General features: G+C 45.9%; 1 pseudogene; it reads right to left on the bottom strand.

The window, feature by feature from the left end:
• Nucleotides 1–402: 402 nt before the first annotated feature.
• LOC100758397 overlaps nucleotides 403–25,623 on the bottom strand; it is a 139,489-nt pseudogene continuing 114,268 nt past the window's right edge.

Here is a 25,623-nt window from a genome sequence, read left to right on the forward strand (position 1 = left end):
ACTCTGAAAGGTAGGCAATCCAATTAATTGTTTTCCTTTACAAGAGTTGCTGTGGTCATGGTGTCTCTTCACACCAAAAGAAACCCTAAGACACAGCTCTAACACCATTGTCAGCCAAACTACATTTATTCACTGTAACTTAGAAACATCTAAAGTGATAATACCCTCTCACTCCTTGCCCTACCCCTCATCCCCGACTTTATTGCCCAATGCCTCCAGCCTTTTAGTACTTAGCACCAGCTGGATCAGCCCTGAGTGAGCAGGATCTAGATGTGTTTTCTTTTTTGTTTTTTTTTTTTGGTATGGGGTTGGCAGATACAGGCAGAATGAAACTCTGCCTGCTTTGAGGGGACGTCATACTGGTGGGTAAGTGCCTCTTCTACCTCTTCCGGGTGCCTCAACCTACTTTTTCTGTGCCTGCAATGGGTGACTGAGCCCCAGGACTGAGAGTGGCCCTTCAAACATCCCATGACAAAGCCCTGAGTTGGACTCCTTAGCTATATGAGTCAAGCCTCCAATGAGAGCTCGCTTCTTTGACTTGTCAGTTGAAGACGGATAAGGATGGAGGTCCCTTATCTTTGGAGATAAGGTTTTGGGGATACTAGCAGAGTCAGAGAGACCTGTACAGGGGCACAAGTAGCCAGACACTTTCCATGGCACCAGCCTGTACTGGGACCACAGGAGGAAGGACAAGCTGGAGAGCTCCTCTTTTCCTCATTGGTTCTGCCCAATGACTCCTGGAACTCCTCCATAACAGAAACTCCTCTGAGGCTCATTGCAAAACTGGACCCTGGGTTTGGGGGATGGGTTCCTCTGATATAGTGAATAACAGTGGACACAATGTCTCCCAGTGAGTGTAAACACCTGGGAAGACAATATGCCTAGGCCCCCATATTTCTGCATTGGTAGTTCCAGTACACTGATGATCTAAAGAAGTCACCCATGAGGAACCTTTCTGTTTACTGGCCCCTTTTGGGGGACCATGGTCATCTCTCTTTGCACCTTGTCAGAAAGTTAGTCCAGAAGCATTAGAAAGTGTCTGAGGAGCACTGGGGTTCAGAGGTGCCCTCTTACAGCCTTACTTTTTCAAAGCCTGGTAGTACTCCTCCAGCAGCTTCAGGAGGAAAGGGGTATATAAGACTCATACCAGGCTGGTAGACTCGGTGCAAAACATTTGGGTGAAGGTAGCTAAGGGGATACATAACTGTCTCAGAGTGTCAGAAACTGAGGGTCTGCTGGCTGACATGACTGGTTCTTCACAGCAATGCACTTCACCCCCTTCCCATGTCTATACATTTATCCCCTTCTGGTTGAAGCCCCAGGCAGGATGCCTTGACTTCCTGTAGTTCACATGGCTCTTATGAGCAGGATCATCTCCTTTCCTGGTCCAAATGGTGTCCCTCAGTACCCCATTCTATTTGGGGTCCTCCCTGCCCCACCTAGTTTGACTATTTTCTCTCTATCCTGTCTGTGTGATGTCTACTTGCCTCTTGCCTACCCATTGCTTCTTTCTTGTCCCTGGTGTTCACCCATCGCTATCTCCCAATCCTGAGTTCTTCCTCATACTCCAGCTCCTTCATTAGAGACAGTATGTCAATCTCTTGTTTGGAAGATAGAATTTATGCCACAAATTGGGGGTTTATTATGGTCTCCACCTATAAACAGAAGGAGAAGGACTTGAGTACCAGGGACAGAGAGTTCTATATGCTGCCAAGTCATGATGACAACCAACACACACAGAGAGAGAGAGAGGTTGGGGGAAAGAGAGACAGAGAGACAGAAAGACACAGAGACAGAGATAGACATATAGACATATATATATATATATATATATATATATATATATATATATATATATATATATATATATAGAGAGAGAGAGAGAGAGAGACAGAGAGACAGAGAGACAGAGAAAGATAGAGAGACAAGGACAGAGACAGAGACATAGAGAGAGCCCTGAAGGTATGGAAGCAGGCTCAGTTACAAGGACTGGGATGCAAAACTCCGAATCTGGCCCATACCAGGGCTCCAGGTGCAACTCACTTGCTCAACGAATTTTTTCTGGGAGCATAGCTCATCAATGTAGCTCAGGACTCCTGCATCTGTGTAGAAGTCATCTGCTTCCTGCTGTGGCCCACTGTTCTCCTCTTCCTTCTATTCTATGGGTTCTCCTGTGAATGACTGTGAAAGCCTCTCCAGCCAGTCCATAATATCCATGTACTCCTGCACGGCTTCAGGTGGAAATTCCATGGGTGCCTTAGTCTTTCATAATTGCCTGTGTGTGAGTGCTAGGAGGTGGGCAGGGTCAGTCTTGGGACCAGTCTTCATGCAGTTGCATGCTAGGTGATAGGAGAACATAATGATACATAGATAGGGTTCAGTTCCTTCATAACCATGCTATGTAGACCATACTTCACAGGAAGCTCAATGCCCTAGGGTAAGCCAAATCTAAAGATCTGTGAGAGGGGACAATGCAAAGGGTTGATATGTCTAGGACAGTCATGTGGGAGGGAGAGTATTTAGAGCCACCGATATTTCAGGTACTCTCCAAACTCAGTGACCAGGTCCTGATCATATGGTGTTTGGGTCCTTAGAGAGGAAGGACAGAGATAAGCAATGATGATGGCCCGTTCAATGATTTCGCAGTTCAAGACTAAGGGCTGGAAGGTTCCCCAGGCTACATAGAAAATGCCCTAACCTGAAGGAAGAAATCTATGTTCAGTGCAAAAACCCATTTTGACTGATTTGACCTCTGCATAGAGACCTAAAGGTATGTGATCTCTAGGTGGTTCCTCAAACACCTCAGGAGCTGGGGGCCTTGGAGGATCTTACCTTTGGTTGTAACAACTTGGCCCTGGATACTTCTCATCATCTCCAGCCCTGAATTCTCCATCTCCAGCCTTTAATTCTCCATCTCTTCTGCACTCTCAAATTCTATAAAACTAAGGATGAGGGAGTCCAGGGCCCAGGCAAGAGGTTACTAAATGTGATCATATGTGCAGTATCTTGGGATGATCTGGTACAGTCCCATGAATTTGCTTATCTTGGAACATAACCACAGCTCTGGGGGCAAAATATATCCCTTGGTATTTGTGGCAATCAAATCACTTTGAGTTGGTCCAAGAAGGGTTTTCATATGACTCTTCCTTAAGGCCTATATTGACCTTGCCTACAGCCACACAGAAGCTCTGACTGGTAAGATAGCCACGGATATGACTGATAAAGTACATCAGGGCTCTTGAAGCAGATCCAGAGATGCTGAAGCTGAGGCTGGGAGAGCTGGAATGACCTGGGAGACAAGTGCCCAGGAGATGCCAGGAAAATGTAGAAGGGAAACTGAGTGGTGTGGCTGCTTTCCTCTGAGAGCTGTTTGTTGGATTGTGTGCATGACAGCATCACATGGAGCAAAGACAGAACGACCAGAGAAATGTCCTCAGATGTGTAAAAGGCTTCCTTCTACTCTTCATGCTTCTGTTCACATCTACTCCAGGTACATACGGATACAACTGCGGCTACCCTCTTGGGATGCAGTGCTCTCTACTGTCAAATAGCAGTGGCTTGGTACCAGAAAGTTGACTTAAGACTTGTGGAGCATGTTTGCTTTGTACAATCCACAGTGCTGGAGGAGACCCAACAGGGATGGAATGGGTTAGTTTTCCCACTTTGACCTTCAAAAGAAAGGCAAGGATAGATTCATGGCCAATATAGTCAGGCTGCTGGGACAATGGGGCAGATAGCCCAGCACTCCAGGAAATGAGAACAGCATCCTGGTCCTCGTGGATTACCACCAGGGACCCAAGTATTCCGTAATCCTCCTGGAAGTGTGTGATTGACAAACACACCAGACAAAGTTCCAGCTGAGAAGTACCCCCAATATATACCCTCCTCCAAAATCCTGACTCAACCAGCCCACCTGTGTTTAACAGCTCTCAGCATACCGTGCTTTAAAACTCCCTTGAATCCCTTTCCCACCATCTCAAAAAAGATCATCCGGTCGTAATTGCTTGTACACTGCCATTCCTGCAGACCCCTCCACAGGCCCTCCTTTACATTCATGATAGGATTCCTCTGGACGAGGGACTGAAGCACTGGACTGTAATTCATTGGAACCACTAAACCCAATAATCAGGACACAGTAGACCAGTCCAAGATGTATCTATAACCTTGAGTAAGAATAAAGTCAGCTACAAGGATCTCCTAATTATGCAGCAGACATCAACACAAAGATCTGTGTCTGTTTTCCATCCTGCCATGTGAGTCTCCTTCTATCATTGTGTGTGGAAGAATTCATGGGGCTTAGGTTTCCAACATGGAAGTGGGAGTGACAAAATCAAAGTGAAAGTCATTGGAAATGGGGCCTTGTTTGTTAACAAGGCTTAGGTCATGATGTGGGCCTCTCAGGATGGGATAATGCTCTCCTTGGAAGGGAGAAGAAGCCTCCCCAATTTTTCTTTTAGTCCTGTGAGACAGCCATGCAGACTTCATCATAATTGGCTCTTCAAGGTCTTGTCTGGGTCTCCAGTGTCCAGAACTGTGAGATAACAGTGCCTGTGGCTTCAGTCTTCTAGTCTACCTGGTGATGTGACTGAGCTGACTGGCAAAATGCACAGAATGATCTGGAAGCTAGGGTCAGTGACTGGGGCAATGGTGCAAATCACTGCTGAGGATATACGTGGAGCAAAGAGACCAAAAGTTTCCCCAGGGAAGGTCCAGAGCCTTTCTGGCTTAAGGAAAATTCCTTAGACAACGGGGTGAGGGACAAATGTACAGGTCGTTCTGGATTCCAGTGCTCTTCCCATCCTGGTTGTGACATGCTGTGGGCCCAAAACACTAAAGTCAATGCTAGATGATAAAATGTTAAGGCAAAGAAGTGCCAAATGGAGTGAAAGGCCTGAATCTAAACCCTAGCTTTCTGGGACTTCAGGATCCCCAGTGTGACAACTCTATTTCTCTGAGTGTGACTCTCTGGAGTGGTTCCATCACCTTCAGCATGTTTCTGGTCCACCTCACACTCATCATGTTGGAGCCCAGTAGGGCATGTCAGGCACAGTTGCCATTCACATGAGGAACCAGGAGAAAGCTGCCACACAGGAGTCTGGGAAAGGTGCCACTGGACCTGAGTTTTGATATGCTACAAGTACCGGATATTCCCATAGACACTGTCTGGTTTGGACAAGCAGTGTTCTAGGGAGTTGGTTTGGATTTTGGCTGGACCAGTCTCTCCATCTGCTCCTTTTGGAGATGGTGCTCAGTTCACTAGGGACCTGACAGGAACAAGCCTGACAACTGGCTGTGTGGTAGGAGGGTGAGAGCCCAGGGCCCACAATCCTCCTTGGTGCTGGATGGCAGAAGCAATTTGAGCATTTATGAAGGTATTTGCAGCAGGTGTTGTCATGAAGAGTGAAGCAGGGCACCCCATTCACACACCTTGGGTAACAGGGGCATTACAATTGAGGGACACCTGAGTGAGGACAATGTTGGCATTGGGCATGGACTGCACAGGCCTGCCTGATGTCCCCACTTGCACAATGCTCAGAGGTACAGCTGTACCCAGGGTCTTACTTGCAACTTCTGCCACCAAAGACATCCCAGGCAAGGCAGATAGCACTAGATTATTCCTGGGAGAAATGCATGTAGTCATGAGGGGTGCTGGGGGCTCCCTGAATAATTGGGGTGTTCACTGTGGGGCAGTTGGGACAATAGGCAGGGTAGCAAATGTAGAAAGGGAGGCACTGAGGTTGACAGTCATGTTCTGTCCCAATGAAGATGATGGAAAGATAAAGAGAAACAGAAGGACAGCTCTCTGGTCCTGGTAGTCAGTGGTAATTAGGGGGAGGGTCATGGGGAAGAGGAGATTGTACTGTTGGCAGATGTCCCTTTGGGAATTCGTGTCTGGGGTCATCTGGCTGAGTATTGTTCCAGCAGGGATCTTCCTCTCTATTTGCCAACATTCCCTGATTGCTGCTGTGGAGAGGAGCCCTCGGCTCTCCCACCCCTGAGAGACACTTTTGGGAATCCCTGGCAGAAAACTCATCAGAGTTCTAGCTCTCTCCCAAGTGATGGATCAGTTTGACTCTGTCTGGACCACTATGCCAGTAATGATGCTCGCAGGAGGCAAGGCACCATCAATGAGGGCCAGTTTCCAGAAGGGCTTCTGTAAAGGTGTCAGGATCCAAATATTTTTACCTCAATCCCTTCTAAGTGTTCCTTCCACACTCTCAAACACCCCTCCCTTTCTAGCCCAACACTGCAAATCAAAACCACCTCTGTGCTACCCTCCAAGCCAGCACTTCAGAACCCTGGAGGCAACCCAGTAGCATTCCTACACATGCTGCTGCTCACTCTCCTAATGCCTCCCACAGAGAACAGCAATGGGATAGATTCTGGCAGCGTTACACTGGTCTGAGTGTCTTTGATCTCCACTGTGGGTGGGAGATGTTTTCACAGCACTGGCATGTAAGATACCCATGTGGTTCCCTGGTACATTGTCCTTGAAAGCCCAGCAGTAGTGAGTGGAGGAGCTGCCAGAGGGTTTCTTGCAATAACATAGTCACTGGTATTGTCACAGTTGGCCATGAATTGAAAACCACATGTGGTTCCTTACCTGTGAGCTCCCACCAATATAAAAGAATGCTTTTGGGGTTGGGTATAGTCATGAGCCAGGTGCCAAGGGGGATGAAGTTGTTTGAAATTATTTATGTTAACTAGGAACTCATGAGGTCCCCCCTCAAAGAGAGCCAAGTCCAAAAGGCCTGTATATGATGGCAAGGCCACACATCCTAGCACTAATTAACAGTAACACAGAACAGCTTCCAAGATATTGCTTCTCTCTAAAGCCTCAGGAAATGGATCCAACCACTTCAGAACCCAACCAAACCAACAGCACTCCGGGTCCTTACTTGAGTGAAAGCAGCCTTGGGGAAGAGAGACTTCCTGTCAGTTACATGATGGGCTATGAGAACTGGACACATACTCCCAAGACAATACCTCTAATCTGATGTTTTAAAAAGCAGTGTAAGGATTCAGGCATTATGGTGGTCTGCCTCTGCCACCTGGCAGAATGCACTCAGGCAATGCCCCTGTCATTCCAGGTGCAAAGGACCCCTTTAAAAGAAAAACTTCTGCCCACTTACAATCTCTTTCCAGCCCTCTCTTTCATGCTCTTTCTGCTCTCTTATTCCCCATCTATCTCTCCCTCTCCCCCCACTCTTTTTCTCTCTGTCTTTCCAACTGTTCCATTGGGGCAGACACCACTTTTCCTGTCTCCCTCTTCTCTTATGTCCTCTCTGTGTCTCTGAGTCTGGGTCTCTTTACCTCTTTTCTCACACCCCACTTTCTAATAAAACTTCTCACTAAGCTCTGTCTGCCTAGTGTGGTTGTCCCTCTGCCTCTGTCACCCTTGCCTGCAATGGAATCTGCCACGGTTCCCCTCAAGCTTTATCAAAACAAGTAGGTCTAAAAGTTGAGAGCAATCACCCATTTCTTTGTTAGTTGATGTTTCCTAACTGCTCTGCTTATGAAGATATCAAATACCTGGGGATGGAGAAGCCTTCCTCTATGGGAAGGCATGAGCAACTCTGGGCTGTCAGTTGAGAGAGTAACCTCCATCCCCACAGAGAGGACCCCACTGCCTGGCCATTTGTCTGCTCTGTCCTTCTAAGATGTAGGGTGGCCCAGTTAAATTTCTAAGATCCATAATTTCATAGCTCAAATTCCAGCAGCCTGGAGAAATGACCCAGAGCTCAGTTGTTTCCCATGAACCTTCCCTGGACCACCACAGTGAACCATTCCACCACACATGTAACTTGTGCTTAGTAGACCTGCCTGCCACACAGGAAGAGCCAGTCTAAGGCCTGTCATTGTAATCAAATGTGCTTCCTTTTGTCAACTTAGTTCCACCATGGGCTCTGTTCATCCTGCCATAAACTTTGTTAGCTTCCAAGGTGAAATGTCCTTGCAGAAGTCCAGAGCTGTTTCTTTTCCCGTCCCTTGGTCCAGTCACTCATTGCTAGTAACATATTTAAACTGCCATTGGCAGGGACTCAGGTGGCACACTCTGATTCTCCAGGCTTATCTTCTGAAGTTATTCGGTACAGATCTGTCACTTTTTTGGTTAGTGTTACTCCAAGATATTTTATGTTGTTTGTGGGAATTGTAAAGGGTGATGCTTCTCTGATTTCTTTCTCCACCAATGTGTCATCCATATATATGAGGGCTACAGGTTTTTTTGAGTTAATCTTGTATCCTGCCCCTTAGTTGAAAGTGTTTATCAGCTGTAGGAGTTCCCTGGTTGAGTTTTTCGGGTCACTTATGTAGACTATCATATCATCTGCAAATAGAGAGAGTTTGACTTCTTCCTTTCCGATTTGTAATACCTTGATCTGCTTTTGTTCCCTTATTGCTGTAGCTAGAACTTTAAGTACAATATTGACGGGGTATGGAGAGAGTGGACAGCCTTATCTTGTACCTGGTTTTAGAGGAATTGCATTGAGTTTCTCTCCATTTATTTGGAGGTTGGCTTTTAGGTTGCTGTATATTGCTTTTATTATGTTGAGGTATGTTCCTGTTATCCCTGATTTCTCCAGGACCTTTATCTTGAAGGCATGTTGGAATTTGTCAATGGCTTTTTTGAAATCTAGAGAGATGATCTTGTGATTTTTTCCTCAGTCTGTTTATATGTGGAATACATTGATGGATTTTCGTATGTTGAAACATTCTTGCATCCCTGGGATGAAGCCTACTTGATCGGGATGGATGATTTTTCTGATGTGTTCTTGGATTTGATTTGCCAATATTTTATTGAGAATTTTTGCATCAATGTTCATGAGGGATATTGGTCTGTAGTTCTCTTTCTTAATTGTGTCGTTGTGTTGCTTGGGTATAAAGGTTATTGTGGTCTCATAAAAAGAGTTTGGTAATGACCCTTCTGCTTCTTTTGTGTGGAATACTTTGAGGAGAATTGGTATTAGCTGTACTTTGAATTTCTGGTAGAATTCTGCACTGATGGCATCTGGCCCTGGGCTTTTTTTGGTTGGGAGACTTCTAATGACTACTTTAATTTCATTAGAGGTTATAGGTCTATTTAAGTTGCTTATCTGGTCTTGATTCAATTTTGGAAAGTGAAATCTGTCCAGAAAATTGTCCATTTCCTTTAGATTTTCAAATTTTGAGGAATATAGGTTTTCAAGGTATGACCTGATTATTCTCTGGATTTCCTCTGTGTCTGTTGTTATGACCCCCTTTTCATTCCTGATTTTATTAATTTGCCTCTTCACTCTTTTTTGATTGGTAAGTTTGGATAAAGGTTTTTCTATTCTATTGATTTTCTTGAAGAACCAACTTTTTGTTACATTGATTCTTTGTATTGTTCTCCTAGTTTCCATTTTGTTTATATCAGCCCTCAATTTGATTATTTCCTGGCATCTGCTCCTCTGGGGTGTATTGGCTTCTTTGTTTTCTAAAGCTTTCAGTTGTGCTGTTAATGCTCTAGTGTGATTATTCTCCTGTTTCTTCATGTGTGCATTTAGCGCTATGAAGTTTCCTCTTAGCACTGCTTTCAGAGTATCCAATAGGTTTGGATATGTTGTGTCTGTATTCTCATTGAATTCTAGGAAATGTTTAATTTCTTTTTTTAATTCTTCCTGGACCCATGAATTGTGCAATTGTGTGTTACTTAATTTCGATGAGTTTGTAGGTTTTCTGTAGTTCTTGTTGTTGAATTCTAATTTTAAAGCATGTTGTTCTGATAAGACACAGGGGGTTATTTTAACTTTTTTGTACTTTTTCAGGTTTGCTATGTTGCCAAGTATGTTTTTGATTATACAGATGGTTCCATGTGGCGCTGAGAAGAAGGTAAATTGTTTTGTATTTAGGTGGAATGTTCTATACTTATCTGCTAAGTCCAATTGTGCCACAACTTCTATTAGATTTTTTTTCTTTGTTAAGTTTCTTTCTGGTGTTCCTGTCCAGTGGTAAGAATGGAGTGTTGAAATCTCCCACTATAAGTGTGTGCAGTTTTATGAGTGATTTGAGTTTTAGTAAAATTTCTTTTACAAACGTGGATGCCTTTGTATTTGGGACATAAATGTTCAGAATTGAGACTTCATCCTGATAGATTTCTCCTGTGATGAGTTGGAAATGACCTTCTTCATCTCTTTTGACTGATTTTAGTTTAAAGTCCAATTTGTTGGATATTAGGATTGCTACCCCCGCTTGTTTCTTGGGTCCATTTGATTGGAAGATCTTTCGCCAACCTTTAATTCTTAGGTACTGCCTGTCTTTGAGGTTGAGGTGAGTTTCTTGTATGCAGAAGAAAGAAGGATTCTGTCTTCTTATCCATTCTGGTAATCTGTGTCTTTTTATAGGGGAGTTAATACCATTACTTTTGATAGATATTAATCACCATTGATTATTGTTCATTCTTGTTTGTTTTTGATTTGGTTATGGTGGCAAGATTATGTGTGGGATTTTTCCCTTTTTCCTTTTGACTGTTGTTAAATTGGGATTATCCATTGCCTATTTTTTTCTGGTTGTAGTTAACTTCCTTGGGTTGTACTTTACCTTCTAATACTTTCTGTAGGGCTGGGTTGGTGGATATGTATTGTTTGTATCTGGTTTTATCATGGAATATCTTGTTTTCCCCATCTATAATGATTGAAAGATTTGCTGGGTATAGTAGTCTCTGCTGGCATCCATGGTCTCTTAATGTAGGTAGAATATCGATCCAGGACCTTCTGGCTTTCAGACTTTCCAAGGAAAAACCAGGTGTGATTCTGATATGTTTGCCTTTATAGGTTACTTGACCTTTTTCCTTTGTTGCTCTTAATATTTTCTCTTTGTTTTGTATGCTTGGTGTTTTGATTATATGTGGCAAGGTGATTTTTTATTAGTTCATTATATTTGGTGTTCTGTAGGCTTCTTGTATCTTCATTGGTAGGTCTTTCTTTAGGTTGGGAAAGTTTTCTTTTATGATTTTGTTGAATATGTATTCTGAAACTTTGAGTTGGATTTCTTCACCTTCTCCTATACCTATTATTCTTAGGTTTGGTCTTTTCACAGTATCCCATATTTGCTGGATATTTTGTGTTAGTGATTTGTTGGACTTAAGATTTTCTTTGGTTGATGAATCTATTTCTTCTAGTGTGTCTTCAACTCCTGAGATTCTCTCTTCCATCTCTTGTATTCTGTTGGTTATGCTTATATCTGTAGTTCCTGATCATTTACCCAGCTTTTCTATTCCCAGCATTCCCTCAGATTGTGCTTTCTTTATTGTCTCCATTTCAGTTTTTAGGTCTTGAACTGTTTCTTGTATTTTTTTGGTTTGTTTTGTCTGCAATTTCTTTAAGGGATTTTCTCATGTCCTCTTTGAGGTCCTATTTTTGGTCCTCTATCATTTTCCTGAAGGTGTTTTTAAGGTCATTTTCTTCTGGTTCATCTGCATCGTGTTGTTGAGGTCTTACTTGTGTATGGTTCCCAGTCTCCCGTGGTTTCATATTGGGTTTTCTGTTGTTGGATGTGCTTTTACCTTGTCCTCTTCTCATCCTTCCTTCAGGTGGGTGTAACCATTATTTTTTGTTCTCCTGGTGGGTGTGGGACCATGGTTCCCTTCGTGTAGATGCAAACTGATCCAATACTCTGATGTTGGTCCTCTTCTCGTGGATGGAGGTGTCACTGTTACCCGGGTCCCTCTTGGCCCACAGTTGGAGGCAGAGCTGTCACCGGGCCTCGAGGTGTTGGATCCCACTGCCGAATTCTGTATGGCACTCGGGTCACTTGTGTCAGATAACTCTGAGCAGCAATGATGAAACAGTTCCTGGCCTACCTGGGCTGCTGGATGGAGGCCAGGCTGCCTCTGGGTGTTCAATGTTCGGAACCCACCGCCACCGAACTGGGTCCGGCATGTAGGTCGCTTGACTCAGATGACTGAGTCCTTTTATTATTATTAGAAGTTTGCCAAATTTTGGGTTTCTCATTTTGTCCATTCACATTTGATTCCTCATCACTATTTAAATTTTCATCTAGAGCAGTATCATTTTTCAAAATAGACAAAGAACTATCTATTCATCCTGTGAGAGATTGTCTCCCACTGCTACTGGGGCTAGCTCCTATACGTCGAAGCACAGGGGCAGTTCTGCATCCATCTGCCTGCACAGGGAGTCCAGGGGCTGTTACGGGTCCCATTCGTCATCACTATTTAGAGTCATCTGACAACAGTGATCTGTGCTCTGGAACCGAGTTCTGGGGCTATTTCCTACATGTCAAGAGACTCAGTGGCATTTCTGCATCCATATGGTGGCACAGGATACGAGTTTGGCGGCAGTATATGGCACCCCGTGGCCCAGTGGGAGTCCATTGTCCATCTGCAGGCCCATGGAGGTCAGGGGCTGTTTCTGGTTCCATATTCATCATTGCTTAGGGTCATCAAACACCAGTGATTTGGTCACTGGATCCAGTTTGGCAGCGAGATCCTACACACTGAGTCCCAGTGGCAGGTCTGTGTTCATCTGCTGGCCCAGGTAGGCCAGGTGATGTTTCTGGTTCCATTCATCATCATTGCTTGGAGTTATTTGACACCAGTGATATTTGTTTCTGATGCAAGTTCATTGGAGTCCTTGGACACCCTAAGGCCCAGTGGCAGCTCTGCATCCATATGCTGGCGCAGGATCCGAGTTCAGCAGTGGTATATGACACCTCCAGTCCCAGTGGCATTTCTGCATTCATATGATGGCTCAGGTAAACCAGATTATGTTTCCATTTCCATTAGTCCTCACTGCTTACACTCATCTGCCATCATTGATCTTTGCTTCTGATATGAGTTTGGTGGAGGCCTTGGACACGCCGAGGCCCAATGGCAGTTCTGTGTCCATCTGCCTGCCCAGGTAAGCTAGTTTCTCTTTCCAGTTCCATTTTTCATCCCTGCTTACAGTCATCTGACACTATTCATCCTTGATCCTGATATGAGTTCAGTTTAGGCCTTGGATATGGCAGTTCTGCATCCATATGCTGGCCCAGGATCCGACTTCATCGGTGGTTTATGACATGCCAAAGACCAGTGACATTTCTGCATCCATATATGGCACAGGATCAGCGTTTGGCGACAGTATAAGTCACACCGAGGCCCAGTGGCAGTTCTGTGTCCATCTGCCGGCCCAGGTAAGCAAGGTTCTTTTTGCAGTTCCATTGGTGGTCACTGATTAGAGTCATCTGACAATAGTTTTCTGTGATCTGGATCCGAATGCCAGGCCGAGCTCCTACACACAGAATCCCAGTGGTAGTTATGATTTCATCTGAGGTCCCAAGATCAGATTTCAGTGGCGGCTTTGACATGCCAAGGCCCAGTGGCAGTACTGCATCCATATGTTGGCATAGCATCCGAGTTTGGCGGTGGTGTATGACACGCCAAGGTCCAGTGTCAGTTCTGGATCCATCTGCCATGCCTCGACCTGAGTTCTGCATTGGGCTCCTACACGCCAAAGCCCAGTGGCAATTCTGCCTCAACATGCCAGCCCAGGATCCTAGATCAGTGGTGGTATACAACACACCAATTCACAGTGGCAGTTCTGTGTCCATCTGCAGGCCCATGGATGTCAGGGGTTGTATTTGGTTCCATTGGTCGTCACTGCTTAGAGTCATCTGACACCAGTGATCTGTGCCCTGGATCCAAGTTCGGGAGCGGGCTCCAACACGACGAGGCCAAGTGGTAGTTCTGCTTCCATCTGCCAGCCCAGGATCAGAGTTTGTCAGAGAGCTCCAAAATGACAAGTCCCAATGTCAGTTCTGTGTCTATTTGCTGGCCCAGGAAAACCAGGGGCTGTTCCCGGTTCAATTCATCGTCACTGATTAGAGTCATCTGACACCAGTGATCAGAGCGCCAGATTCCAATTTGGCAGCAGGCTCCAACATGCCGAGGACCAGGGGTAGTTCCACATACATATGATGGCCTAGGATCCAAGTTTGGCCAGCAGTATACGACACATTGAGGCACATTGGCAGTTCTGCATCCATCTGCCATGCCTGGATGAGAGTTATGTGGTGGGTTCTGTCACGCCAAATCACAGTTGCATTTCTGCATCAATCTTCTGGCCCACGATCCAAGATCAGCCCCAGGATCGAACACTACGAGGCCCAGTGGCAGTTCTGCATCCATCTGCCTTTCCTGGACCCAAGTTCTGCGGTGGGCTCCGACACGCCAAAGCCCAGGATTATTCCTTAGGCAGGTTCTTCCCTCCATAACAGGTATTCTGTGTATAGAGTTACCTTGGAAAAACTGTTCAAATGCTTTTAAGGAGGAATGTCACATTCCACAGGTTGTGCATTAATGGACTAAGAAAATGAAAAGACACATATTACTGAACCAATTTTGAGTTTTGCATGGAAGATTCTTCCAGGAAAGTTTAAATTCCATATCTTAGATTAGGTTGAAGGATCATTGGACTGCAGGTACTTGGGTGCACCAAATGATGTCAGAAGCTAAGCAGAGTTCATGAGGCTTGAGTATGAGGGACCCACGAAGGGCCGTGGTATTCACATATTTCTGCCTACACAAAGCCTTGGTATGTCTGTATGTCTCTCTGGGTGTATGTCTGAAATTTCAACTCTAATTCTCTATCACTCACTGTCACTATCTCTCTGTGTATGTCCCTTCACTCTGCTATAACTCTACCTGAATTGGACTGTAAATGCCTGCTAGCTGAGCACTGCCTCTTGCTGTCTCTCTGTCTCTCTTTATTGCTCTCACTCTCTACCAATCTCTCTCTCTCTCTGACCTTCTGTATTTCCCTCTGCAACCTGGATGAATACCAGCAGCTCTGTTCTTGCTCAGGACTGTAATCTACCAAATCAGATCATTTTGTATCTATGTCTGTATGTGTCTCCCTTGCTGTGTGTGTTCCTCTCTCTGTCTGTTAGAGTATTGAAGAACATGCTAAACCACTCTAAAATGGCAAAATTAAGGTGCTTTTTATTGTCCTATAAATACCCTTCTTTTTTAAACATGTGAATGCTTTCAGCCAAATTGCTTTTATCAAAAGAAAGCTGGTGATGTGTCTCCAATTTTTGTTTTTGGCACCACCAATATTTTTCTGTAAGTCCCAGTGAGCTAAATGGGACCCATGAAAAGGGTCCAAAGATTCATTCCAGATAAACAGTATTCATTCCCACAATGATCGCAGAATCCTTTCCTCCTCAGCTGGTACCTTTCCGTGGGAAAACACTCGATCATTTGGCCATGGAACCCTCTGTCACCAGGACTTAAGAAATATTTTGTCTTCTAAACTAAACCTCCTCTCCTACACTGGTGACATCTGTCGAGGCTTAGGATACCCAAGAGCCACACATACTGTAAATGCGTGGAGCAACCCGGTACTGCCAGATGTGATAGTACATCAATATTCTCAGGGCCCCCAACATTGGTCAATGCCATTTTATCAAAAAGAAGCAGTCTTGAAATCACGACATCGTTATTCTCAAAGTTGCCAATTTTAAGTCCCCAAATTTCCATAATAAATGAAGTTGGGAATGAAGGTCTTGGCATTTGTCCTGCCCATGAAACCTGGAAGTCTGCACTCACTCAGCAAGTACTCTGTTCAGTCCAGGGTTCCATGGTTAATAAGTCAGCAGGCAGCGTTATAGAACCCTTTCGAAGACAGATTGTTACCCACAAGTAATGTATTATTCTCTCTGTCAACTTCCAGTTCCTCTCTGGTATCTTCTCTCTGGTATATTCGTCTACCCTCTTCATCTCTTCTCCTGTCTCCCTGACTTACCCTCTCCAACAATGTCAGAAAATCTAAAGTTCATGGACATTCTATAATTCCTGTTAAATTGCTCAGGCTTCCGTCTCCATATCAAGCTTACCCCTTGCACGTAAACAAATGACCAACTCTGGAACTGGGAAAGAAATGGCAGCTCTCACTCTGTGAACTCTCTCCATAACCAGGCTTGGTTGAGCAGGACATCGCAGAGATATTTTCTGGAACTGAAAACCCCATGAGGACAGTGTGTTTCCCAAGAAAGATGTCCACCACCATATTCGCTGAATCACCTGTGGGTGTAAGACTTAAAATTTGGGAATTTCCTCCCTCCACTATTCAGACCCCTGTGTAGTCTCAACCCTTCTGGCATTTTTTTTGTTCAACAGTTGTCGATGAGTTAAGGCTGAATCTGTCTTCTGAGATGTTGGGTAGTGAGCATCCTTCAGCCACCCACATTGGAAGTGCATCTTATGTTGAAGGGAATCCTGCTGGTACTGATACTGTGGAAAAAATGTTCAATGAAATTTTGTGGAGCAATATCAAATACCCTAAGAAGTACATAAATGGAATAAGAGAATGAAAGGAATTTCATTACTATGAAAAAGGTTTGTTTTCCATGGTTAGCTTCTTCAGGAAGGTTTAAATTTCATTTCTTAGATTAGATTGAAAGATTGCATCTATATAGGTGCGAGAGATGATTTCAGCAGCAGGACTAAGTTCATTAGGCAGAGACAGATTCTTCTCTGTCTAGTTCTCTGTGTTTTGCTCTGCACCCTGGGTGAATACCTGAAGCTGTACTTGTTCTGGACTGGCTGCCCCTAAACTGAGCTTTTATATGTCTGTTTGTATGTGTTTCTCTCTCTCTCTCTCTGTCTCTCTCTCTCTCTGTCTGTCTCTCTGTCTCTCTGAGTGTGTGTGTGAGTGTGTGTGTGTATGTGTGTTGTATGTGTGTGTGTATCTATCTGTCTCTCTGTCTGAGTGTTGAAGAGCGTGCTAAACCTCTCTACAATGACAAAATTAAGGTCCAGGGTGCTGAATGGGACCTATGAAAACAGGTCCAAAGATGCACTACAGAAAAATAATATCCATCCTATCTATGAGCCCAGACTCCTTGTTCATCATCTGGGATCTCTCTTTCACGAATCACCCCATCATCTGTCTTATCACTACTCTGATACCAGGACTTCAGAAACACTTTTGTTTCTAAACATTACTTCATCTCCTACACTGCTGACATCTGTTGTGCTCTAGGAGACCCGAGTGAGTGTTACCTGGCCTGCCCAATAATGGACCAAACAGATACACCAGGATGTGGTAGTACCATGACATACTTAAGTCCCCATGATGGTCTATGCCCTACTTCAGCAGGATGCAATCTAGAGAACTCGATATCCTTATTCCCTAAATTGCCATTTCTAACACCCCAACATTCAGTATCAAGCAAAAGTAGGAATGAAAGGTGCTGACATTAGGCTGGCCTGTCCAAGGCACTTGGCATGTTTCACTCACGCAGGCAGTATTCTGTTGATTCCAGCTTTCAGGGTTGCTAAGTCTGCAGGCAGCCTTAAAGGACCCTGTTAAAAGACAGATCCAGACCCACTTATGCTCCTCTCTCTCTCTCTCTCTCTCTCTCTCTCTCTCTCTCTCTCTCTCTCTGTCTCTACCTTTGCACTTCCTATCAGCTATCTGCTCTTTGTTTTTTTTTTCTGAACTTCTTAGTCTCTTCTCCTGTCTCCCCAACACACACACCCTCTCCCACCCTGTCTGAAATCCTCCATTCATGGAATTTCTAAGGTAGCTGTTCCATTGCTCAGTGTACAGTTTCAATGTCCTACTTTCCTCTTCAACGTAAACAAAAGACCAACACTATTGCTGAGAAAGCCAGGGAGGTTCTATCTGTGACCTCTCTCCCTGCCCATGCTTGGATGAGTGGGAATCCGCAGAGATAATTTTCTCGGACTAACCACATGGTGAGAGACCCCTTCAGGTGGGTGTGTATCCCAAGGATGAGGTCCACCAAGACATTCGCTGAATCATTTGTGTTTTCAGCATTATGCCTTTGGCAGTATCTTGCCTCCAATGTTTGGTATTCTATGTCGACTTGAATGTTCAGGCATTTTGTTCTTCTCTTGCCCATGAGTTCAAGCTGACTCTGAGTTCGGTGTTTGGGAGTACCAGCCTTCTTCGTCCTGGCCTATGAGAAACCATCTTATGATTAAGACATCCTTCCGGTTACTGTTACCTTGAAAAAAACTGTTCAAATAATTTGATGGAGTAAGTCATATTCCCCAGGTTGTGCATTAATGACTAAGAAAATGAAAAGACACAAGTTACTGAACGAAATTTGAGTTTTGCCTGGTAGCTTCTTCCAGGAAGGTTTAAATTCCATATCTTAGATTAGATTAAAGGATCATTGGTGTACAGGTACTTGGGTGCACCAAATGATGTCAGAAGCAAGACAGAGTTCATGAGGCAGAGACAGCATCATTCTTGAGTATGAGAGGACCCACCCATGGACCTGGCATTCAAATATCGAAGCCTACAGTAAGCTATCGTTTGTCTGTGTCTCTGTCTGTTATCTGAATTTTCATCTCTATTTCTCTATCACTCTCTTTCAATGTCTCTCTGTGTATGTCCCTACACCCTGGTGAGCTGACTGTATAACTCTATCTGAATTACAATGGAACTGTGGAACTGTCAGTTAACTGAGCACTTCTCTCTCTCTCTCTCTCTCTCTCTCTCTCTCTCTCTTTATCTCTCTCCCAATCTCTCAATTTTTCTCTGACCTGCTGTCTTTGCCTCTGCAACCTGGATGAATACCAGCAGCTCTGGACTTGGCCCAGGACTGTTCTCTATCAAATATGATCCTTTTGTCTGTGTGTCTATATGTGTCTGGCTTGCCGTGTGTGTTCCTTTCTCTCTGTCAGAGTATTGAAGAGCATGCTGAACCACTCTAAAATGGCAAAAGTAAGGTGCTTTTTATTGTCCTATAGATACTCTTCATTTTCAAATATGTGAATGCTATCAAGAAAGTTGCTTTTATCAAAAAGAGGCAGCTGATGTGTCTCCAATTTATGTTTTTGGCAAACCCAAAGTTTTCTTGTAAGTTCCAGTGACTTGAATGGGACCCATGCCAAAAGGTCCAAAAATTCACTCCAGATAAATAGTATTCATTACCTCAGTGATCTCAGATTCCTCTCCTCCTCATCTGGTACCTTTCCCTGGGAAAACCCTCCTTCATTTTATCATGCAACCCTTTGTCACCTTGACTTAAGAAATATTTTGTTCTCTAAACTTAACCTTGGCTCCTACACTGCTGACATCTGCTGAGGCTAGGATGCCCAAGACAGAGCCACACATTCTAGAAATCCATGGATCAACCAGGTACTCCAGTATGTGGTAGTACCCCACTATTCTCAGTGCCATCATAGTTGGTCCATGCCCTTTCATCAAAAATAAGCTGTCTTGAGAACTCATCATCGTTATTCCCAATGTTACCAAGTCTAGGACCCAAAATTTACATAATAAATGAGGTGGGAATGAAGGTACTGGCATCTGGCTACCTGCCCATGACACCTGGAAGCGTGCACTCACTCAGCCAGTACTCTGGTCAATCCCGGTTTCCATGGGTCTCTCTAGGCAGAGTTATAGGACACTTTAAAAGACAGATCCATTACCACACCTTATATATTATTCTCCCTGTCACCTTCCAATTCCTCTCTGCTATCTTTTCTCTGGTAACTTCCTCTTACCCTCTTCATCTCTTCTCCTGTCTCCCCCACTCACCTCTCCAACCACGTCAGAAAATATAAAGTTCATGGGCATTCTAAGTTTCCTGTTCCATTGCTCAGGGTTCCATTTCCATAGCGAGCTTTCCGCTTCCACATAGACAAATGACCAACTCTGGGGCTGTGAAAGCCATGGAGGCTCTCTATCTGTGAACTGTCTCCATAACCAGTCTTTGTTTAGCAGGACATGTCAGAGATCTTTTTCTGGGACTGACCAATTGGGGAAAAACTGCAAGAGGTCAGTATGTTTCCCAAGGCAGTGATCCACCAACACATTTGCTGAATCACACGTGGTTTTCAGATTTACCACTTTGGGAGTTTCTTCCCTCCACTGTTTGGACCCTACGTTGTCTCAACGGTTCGGGCATTTTTTATTCCACAATTGTCAATGAGTTCAGGCTGACTTCATCTTCTGAGATGTTTAGTACCGAGCCTCCTTCAACCACCTCCATTGGAAGTACATCTTATGTTTAAGGGAATCTAGATGCTACTTTTACCATGGAAAAACCGTTCAATGCTTTTGTGCAAGGGGTCTGAAATGCCGAGGCACAGTGGCCATTTTGTGTCCATCCACTGGCCAAGGTAACCCATGGGCTGTTTGCGGTTCCATTCATTGACACTGCTTACAGTCATCTGACACCTGTGATCTCTGCACCTGTTCGGAGTTCTGCAGGGCCTCCAACATTCCGAAGTCCAATGGCAGGTCTGCATCTATATGCAGGTCCGGGATCCAAGTTTGATGGCAGTATACAACACACTGAGTCACAGTGGCGGTTCTACATCCATCTGTCGCTCAAGATCCAAGTTCTCTGTTGGGCTCCGACACGCCAAACCCCAGTGGCATTTCTGCATCAAACTGCTGGCCCAGGATCCAAGTTCATAGGTAGGCTCCGACACACCTAGGCCCAGTGTCAATTCTGCATCTATCTGCCATCTCTCTATCTGAGTTTTGTGGCAGGCTTCCAAAAGCCAAAACCCAGTGGCCTTTCTGCCTCCATCTGCCGGCCCCGGATCTGAGTGCGGCAGCAATATGTTATGCCAAGTCCCAGTGGAAGTTACGTGTCCATCAGCTGGACCAGGGAGTCTAAGGGATGTTTCTGCTTCCATTTGCTTAGAGTCATTTAACATAGTGATTTGTGCACTGGAGCCAGGTTTGGCAGTTAGCTCCTACACACTGAGGCCCAGTGGCAGTTCTGTGTCCATTGGCAGGCCCATGGAGGCCAGGGGCTCTTTCTGGTTCCATTCATCGTGACTGTGTAGAGGCATCTGACAACAGTGATCTGTGCTCTGGATACAAGTTCAGCAGCAGACTCTAAACGCTGAGGCCAAGTGATAATTTTGCCTCCATCTGCCGACACAGGATCCGATTTCGGAGGCAGACTCCGACTCGCAGAGTCCCAGTGGTAGTTCTACATCAATATGCTGGTTCAGGATCCAATGCCTAGGTGGTATATGACACAAAAAATCCCAGTGGCTGTTCTGTGTCCATCTGCTGGCCCAGGTAAGGCAGGTTCTGTTTCCAGTTCCATTCATTGACATTGCTTAGATTCGTCTGACACCAGTGATCTGTGCTCTGAATCCATGTTCGGGGCCCAGCTCCTACACACAGAGGCAGATCGGCATCCATATGCTGGAAGAGGATCCGAGTTCAGCAGCAACTCCAACACACCAAGGCCTCGTGGGAGTTCTGCATCCATATGTGTCCATCTGCAGGCACATGGAGGTCAGATGATGTTTCTGGGTCCATTCATCTTCACTGCTTAAAGTAATCTGACACCAGTGATCTTTGCTCCTGATCTGAGTTCGGTGGTGGGCTCAGACATGCTGAGACCCAGTGGCAGTTCTGTGTCCATAGGCTGGCCCAGGTAAGCCAGGTTTTGTTTCCAGTTCCATTCATCATCACTGCTTAGAGTCATCTGATACCGGTGATCTGTGCTCTGCATCTGAGTTAAGGGCGAACTCCCACATGCAGAGACCCAGTGGGAGTTATGGTTTCATCTGGCAGCCTAGGATGCGATTTCTGACTTGGGCTCCAACACGACAAAGCCCATTGGCAGGTTTGTGTCCATATGCAGGCCCATGGAAGTCAGGGGTGTTTTCTGGATCCATTCATCATCACTGCTTGGAGTCATCTGACACCAGTGATCTCTGCACCAGATCCAAGTTAGGCGATGGCTCTGTCAAGCCAAGGCCCAGGGGCAGTCCTGTGTCCATCTGAAGGCCCATGGAGGTCAGGGCTGTTTCTGCTTCCATTCATCGTCATTGCTTAGAGTCATCTAATACCAGTGATCTGTGCACTGGAAACAGGTTTGGCAGGGAGATCCTACACACAGATGCCAAGTTGCAATTCTGTGTCCATCTGCCGGGCCATGGAGTTCAGGGGCTGTTTCTGGTACCATTCACAGTCACATCTCAGTGTCATCTGACATCAGTGATATGTGCTCCTGAACCGAGTTTGAAGGGGTTCTCCTACACACAGAGACTGAGTGGCAGTTAGTGGCTCCATAGCCAGCCCATGGAGGTCAGGGGCTGTTTCTGGTTCCATTAGTCTTCATTGCTTAGAGTCTTCTGACACCAATGATCTGTGCACTTGATCCGAGTTCTGCAATGATATCAGACACAAGAAGACCCAGTTCCAGCTCTGTGTTTATCTGCCAGCCAAGGATATGAGTTCGACAATGGGTTCTGAAATGCCAAGGCACAGTGGCAGTTCTGTGTCCATCCGCTGGCCCAGGTAAGCCAGGTTCTTTTTGCAGTTCCATTTGTCATCACTGATTAGAGTCATCTGACACCAGTGATCTGTGCTCTGGATCCTAGTTCCAGGTGGAGCTCCAATACACAAAATCCCATTGGCAGTTATGGTTTCATCTGCGGTCCCAGGATCCGACTTCGGCGACAGTATATGGCACACCAATGCCCAGAAGCAGTTCTGCATCCATCTGCCGTCCCTGGATACGAGTTCTTCATTGTGCTCCAACACGCCAAAGCCCAGTGGCAATTCTGCCTCCACATGCCAGCCCAGGATCCAAGTTTGGCGGTGGTACATGACACCAATGCCCAGTGGCAGTTCTGTGTCCATCTGAAGGCCCATGGAGGTCAGGGGCTGTTTCTGGTTCCATTCTTCATCACTGCTTAGAGTCATCTGAAACCAGTAATCTGTGCCCTGGATCCATGTTCTGTCGTGGGCTGCAACACAATGAGGCCAAGTGGTTGCTCTGCCTCCATCTGCTGACACAGGATCTGAATTCTTAGTTGGCCTTCGACTCAACAAGTCCCAGTGGTAGTTCTGCATCCATATGTTGGCCCATGATCTGAGTGCAGCGGCAGAATATGACACGCCAAGGCCAGTGGCAGTTCTGTGTTTATCTGTCATCCCAGGATCTGAGTTCAGCAATGGGCTCTGAAATTCCGAGGCACAGTGGCAGTTATGTGTCCATCCACTAGCCCAGGTGGACCAGGGGCTGTTTCTGGTTCCATTCATCATCACTGATTAGAGTCATCTGACACCAGTGATCTGAGTGTCTGATCCCAATTCGGCAGCAGGCTCCATCTTGCCAAGGTCCAATGGTAGTACCACATCCATATGCTTGCCGAGGATCCGAGTTTGGCATTGGTATACGACACACTGAGGCACAGTGGCAGTTCTGCATCCATCTGCCTTCCCTGTATCCGAGTTATGTGGTGGTCTCCAACACTCCGAGGCCCAGGGATAGTGCCACATCCATATGCTGGCCCAGGATCCGAGTTCGGCAACAGTATATGACACACTGAGTCCCAGTGGCTGTTCTGCATCCATCTGCCTTTTCTGGTCCTGAGTTCTGCATTGGTCTCCACAACACCAAAGCCCAGCTGCATTTCTGTATCAATCTGCTGGCCCAAGATTCAAGTTCAGAGGCGTTTCCAACACGACGGTGCCCAGTGGCAATTCTGCCCCTATCTACCTTCTCTGGATTCTAGTTCTGGGACAGGCTCTGGCACGTCAAAGCCCAGTGGCAGTTCTGCCTCCATCTGCCCACCCAAGAACTGATTTCTGCGGCCGGATCCGACAAGCCGAGGTCCAGTGGCAATTCTGTGTCCATCAACTGGCCCAGGTAGGACAGGGGATGTTTCTGGTTCCATTTGTCGTCACTGCTTAGAGTCATCTGATACCAGTGATCTTTATCCTGATCCGAGTTTGTCTGCCTCCTCTGACACCTGAAGGCCCAGTGGCAGTTCTGCCTCCATCTACCAGCCCAGTATCCAAGTTCACAGGCTCACTCTGTCAGGCCCAGGCTCCGTGGCAGTTTAGTGTCCATCTGCCATGCTAGGATCCTCTTGCGGATGGGGGCTCACGTGGGTGATGTGGGACCCTCTGGAGGGTCACCCTCCCTCTGTCCCCACTCCCGTCCCTTCTCTTGGACCCTGCTCTCTGTATATGTCCCTTCACACTGGTGGGCCTTTACAAATCTACCTGCTCTGCATTGGGCCTGCCTGCTAACTGAGATTCTCTCTCTCGCTCTCTTATACTCTCACCCTCACTTTCCACTTCCTGTCATTCCTATGACTCTGACCCCCTTTGTCTCTTCTCCTGTCTCCCCAACTCACCCTCTCCCCCTGGTCTGAAATCCTCAGTTCATGAAATTTCTAAGATAGGTGTTCCATTGACTACTTTTATTGTCACCCCTACCTTTTCAAAGATTAACCAGATTCATTAACTCTCAGATTGACACCATCCTCACAAAACCAGTTTCTGTTCATTATCATCACCTGGAGCTACTAGATCCTGAGCTGCCTGACCGTAATGAAAACCCTGACAGTCCTAAAGGACTGAATTTTTCGGGCCTTAAACATCGAACCTCTCAATTTCCTTGGCCTTGGAGATGTCATTGACGGGATTATCATGATGCTGCAGACCAGACACTGACCAATCTCATCAGCTGTAGTGCTCCCCATGAAGGGATTCGCATGAGGCCGAACCCAGGGCCCCATTCCAAAGCACTCTAGAGCTGCTAGCCTTATGAAAGTTCCCCAGAGTGCTGGGGGCAGATGCACATCACATAGCCTAAGACAGAGGTTCTACCCCTCACTGTCAAATAAATGACAATATCATATAGGTCCTGGCTGCGGGTGCCCATCACGTAGCCTAAAGCAGATGCTCCATTCTATTATGCTTAGAAGGGGGAGATGTCAGGAGCCAGCTCTGGTCAGATATAAAAATCCCCTTTACAGAGGCGACCTCCATGCTTAACCACCAATTATTCAAGCACCCCACTCCTTAGGTTCCTGATTGAGATAACCACAGGAGGTTCCGGACAACTGCCCTGGCCTGAGAGCAATTAACACTCATTCTTCCCCAACTTCCTGTTTCTCTGCTTCCTCCTTTCTCTTTAAAAACTCCTTGTTGGACTTCAATAAAGAGACTTTGACAAGAAAACCTGTTTGGTCTTGCTCCTTCTTTCTCACCCATTATTTTCAGGCTTAGTCCACCTCTGACCAACACATTACCAGAGCCCTGCTGGCTAGGGCAGGCAGCGAGCTCCAACACATGGAGGTCCAGTGGCAGTTCTGTGTCCGTCTGCAGGCCCATGAGGTCAGGGGCCATTTCTGATTCCCTTCATTGTCACTGCTTAGAGTCATCTGACACCAGTGATCTATGTGACAGATCCGAGTTCAGTGGCGTTCTCTGACACGCCAAGGACGAGTGGCAATTCTGTGTCCATCTGCCAGCCGAGGATCTGAGGTCAGCAACAGGCTCCAGGATGTCAAGGCCCACTGGCCATTCTGTGTCCATCTGCTGGACCAGGGAATCCAGGGGCTGTTTGTGCTTCCATTTGTCATCACCATTAGAGTCATCTGACTCCAGTGATCTGTGCACAGGAACCGAGTTCATCAATGATCTCTGACACGCCGAGGCCCAGTGGCAGCTCTGTGTTTATCCTCCAGCCCAGATTCTGATTTCCGCAATGGGTTCTGAATTGCCGTGGCCCAGTGGCAGTTCTGTGTCCATGCACTGGCCCAGGTAGGGGAGGGTCTCTTTCTGTTTCCATTCATCCTCAATGCTTAGAGTTATCTGACACCAGTGATGTATGTTCCTGATCCCGGTT

The sequence above is a fragment of the Cricetulus griseus genome, unplaced genomic scaffold (genome assembly GCF_003668045.3).
Source record: "Cricetulus griseus strain 17A/GY unplaced genomic scaffold, alternate assembly CriGri-PICRH-1.0 unplaced_scaffold_7, whole genome shotgun sequence".
NCBI classification, from domain to species: domain Eukaryota; kingdom Metazoa; phylum Chordata; class Mammalia; order Rodentia; family Cricetidae; genus Cricetulus; species Cricetulus griseus.